Below are 3,550 nucleotides of genomic sequence, written 5' to 3'. Positions count from 1 at the left end.
TTTAGGATAACTGTCCTCAATGGTCAAATTGGAAAGAAGGGCCACTTTCCGTGTTGTATTGTTCAAGGACTTGATGACTCTAGAACAACCGCAAAAACTTTGCAAATACTTCTGTCAAGACGATTTCAAGTTCCAAATCATCGGTCAATCTTCCTCTCTTGTGTTCACAAGTTCATTACCTGATGTCAGAACTTACGGATTAGTTGGTTCTGCATTCTTTCTAATTCCGACTTTTTTTTACGAGTGTAGCTAGTGTTTATGGACTTAGCATCAACATTTCTAATACCATATTTTGATGAATATTAAAACACAACTTTGGTACCAGATGATGAGCAATTGAGTCAAAATCGATCGGACACAGTGAGACAATGATCCTCTCTTCATGTGGTGTACATCCGTGACTCTAAAATTCGATGAAGAATCATTCCCACAACTTCAGGGTGGCATTTCTAATTAGAAATGGTACAACGGCTGCAGAAAGGAAGTTTGAGGGGTATCTCCCTCTGGAGGTAGTATGGGCTGAAGTCAGAAATAGGAAAGGTGCAGTCACCTTGTTGGGTGTTTATTATAGGCCCCCCAATAGCAGCAGAGATGTGGAGAAACAGATTGGGAAACAGATTTTGGAAAGGTGCAGAAGCCACAGGGTCGTAGTCATGGGCGACTTCAACTTCCCAAATATTGATTGGAAGCTCTTTAGATCAAGTAGATTGGATGGGGCGGTGTTTGTGCAGTGTGTCCAGGAAGCTTTTCTAACGCAGTATGTCGATTGTCCAACCAGAGGGGAGGCCATATTGGATTTGGTACTCGGTAATGAACCGGGACAAGTGGTGGGCTTGTTAGTGGGTGAACATTTTGGTGATGGTGACCACAATTCTGTGACTTTCACCTTGGTTATGGAAAGAGATAGGTGCGCACAACAAGGAAGTTTTTACAATTGGGGGAAGGGAAATTACGATGCTGTAAGACAGGATTTGAGGAGCATACGTTGGGAGCATAGGCTGTCAGGGAAGGATGTGGTGGAAATGTGGAACTTTTTCAAGGAGCAGATACGACGTGTCCTTGATATGTATGTAACGATCAGGCAGGAAAGAAATGGTCGTGTGAGGGAGCCTTGGTTGATGAGGGAGGTTGAATGTCTAGTAAAGAGGAAGAAGGAGGCTTACATAAGGTTGAGGAAACAGGGTTCAGACAGAGCAGTGGAGGGATACAGGATAGCCAGAAGGGACCTGAAGAAAGGGATTAGGAGAGCTAAGAGAGGGCATGAAAAATCCTTGGCGGATAGGATCAAGGATAACCCCAAGGCATTCTATGGGTATGTGAGAAACCTGAGAATGACGAGAACGAGGGTAGGTCCGATCAAGGAGAGTGGTGGGAGACTGTGTATTGAGTCGGAAGAGACAGGAGAGGCCTTGAACAAGTACTTCTCTTCAGTATTTACGAACGAGAGGGACCGTATTGTTGAAGAGGAGAGTGTGAAACGGACTGATAAGCTAGAAGAGATACCTGTTAGGAAGGAAGATGTGTTGGACATTTTGAACAACTTGAGGATAGACAAGTCCCCCGGGCCTGGCGGGATATATCCTCGGATTATGTGGGAAGCAAGAGAGGAAATTTCAGTACCGTTGGCAATGATCTTCTCGTCTTCACTGGCAACGGGGGTGGTACCAGGGGACTGGAGAGTAGCGAATGTTGTGCTCCTGTTCAAAAAAGGGAATAGGGATAACCCCGGGAATTACAGGCCAGTTAGTCTTACTTCTGTGGTAGGCAAAGTAATGGAAAGGGTACTGAGGGATAGGATTTACGAGTATCTGGAAAGACACTGCTTGATTAGGGACAGCCAGCACGGATTTGAGAAGGGTTGGTCTTGCCTTACAAGTCTTATTGAAGTCTTCGAGGAGGTGACCAGCATGTCGATGACGGTAGAACAGTGGATGTAGTGTACATGGATTTTAGTAAGGCATTTGATAAGGTTCCCCAAGGTAGGCTTATGCGGAAAGTCGGGAGGCATGGGATAGAGGGAAATTTGGCCAATTGGATAGAAAACTGGCTAACCGGTCGAAGTCAGAGAGTGGTGGTAGATGGTAAATATTCAGCCTGGAGCCCAGTTACAAGTGGAGTTCCGCAGGGATCAGTTCTGGGTCCTCTGCTGTTTGTAATTTTTATTAATGACTTAGATGAGGGAGTCGAAGGGTGGGTCAGTAAATTTGCAGATGATACAAAGATAGGTGGAGTTGTGGACAGTGAGGAGGGCTGTTGTCGGCTGCAGAGGGACTTAGATATGATGCAGAGCTGGGCTGAGGAGTGGCAGATGGAGTTCAACCCTGCCAAGTGTGAGGTTGTCCATTTTGGAAGAACAAATAAGAATGCGGAATACAGGGTTAATGGTAGGGTTCTTAGTCAGGTGGAGGAACAGAGGGATCTTGGGGTCTATGTACATAGATCTTTGAAGGTTGCCACTCAGGTGGATAGAGTTTGTAAGAAGGCCTATGGAGTATTATCGTTCATTAGCAGAGGGATTGAATTCAAGAGTCGTGAAGTGATGTTGCAGCTGTACAGGACTTTGGTTAGGCCACAGTTGGAGTACTGTGTGCAGTTCTGGTCGCCTTACTTTAGGAAAGATGTGGAAGCTTTGGAGAGGGTGCAGCGAAGATTTACCAGGATGTTGCCTGGAATGGAGAGTAGGTCGTACGAGGATAGGTTGAGAGTTCTCGGCCTTTTCTCGTTGGAACGGCGAAGGATGAGAGGTGACTTGATAGAGGTTTATAAGATGATCAGAGGAATAGATAGAGTAGACAGTCAGAAACTTTTTCCCCGGGTACAACAGAGTGTTACAAGGGGACATAAATTTAAGGTGAAGGTATAGGGGAGATGTCAGGGGTGGGTTCTTTACACAGAGAGTGGTGGGGGCATGGAATGCGCTGCCCGTGGGAGTGGTAGAGTCAGAATCATTGGCGACCTTTAAGCGGCATTTGGATTGGTACATGGATGGGTGCTTAATCTAGGATAGAAGTTCGGCACAACATCGTGGGCCGAAGGGCCTGTTCTGTGCTGTATTGTTCTATGTTCTATGTTCTATGTTCAGCTTTGTCAGGATCTAGTTTGCGGGGAAAGCCTGACAATCTACAAAGGGAACGTTCGTCTGGGTCTCTGCAAAGGATTTGGCGAAATCTTTGGGTCTTGACAATTTGTTCTTCAAACAAAGTACATATTTCATGAATTAAGTTCTTTTACTATGAAAATTGGCCACTTTCCTGCAGCTGTGATGGCCGAGAGGTTAAGGCGTTGGATTTGAAATCCAATGGGGTCTCCCTGCGCAGGTTCGAATCCCGCTCACAGCGTTGATTCTTTTAAAAGTCATTAATTCCTTTGCAGAATTTGGATTTTGTGGAGCTTTAGCTTTGCATTCAATAGAAAGTAAATTTTCAACTGTGAAGAATCCGAAGTAATTTCAAGACGTCTAATTGAATAAATTATCTGTCGAGACACAAAAAGCCACCAACTTCCAACACGAATCAGTTTCAAAACATTTGTCGGACTATCGTGAAACTTG

The 3,550-nt window shown here is 45.0% G+C and overlaps 1 non-coding gene across 1 annotated transcript; it reads left to right on the top strand.

Moving 5' to 3' along the window:
* The first annotated feature begins 3,256 nt into the window (after window positions 1–3,256).
* On the top strand, window positions 3,257–3,338 carry trnas-uga (transfer RNA serine (anticodon UGA)). The gene has a single exon. It is a non-coding gene; the product is annotated as a tRNA-Ser (tRNA).
* The last annotated feature ends 212 nt before the right edge of the window (window positions 3,339–3,550 follow it).

Source organism: Chiloscyllium punctatum, chromosome 28, assembly GCF_047496795.1.
Source record: "Chiloscyllium punctatum isolate Juve2018m chromosome 28, sChiPun1.3, whole genome shotgun sequence".
In the NCBI taxonomy this organism is placed as follows: Eukaryota; Metazoa; Chordata; class Chondrichthyes; order Orectolobiformes; family Hemiscylliidae; genus Chiloscyllium; species Chiloscyllium punctatum.
Note: the sequence above shows the minus strand (reverse complement) of the source record. Positions and strands in the feature narration are given on the sequence as shown.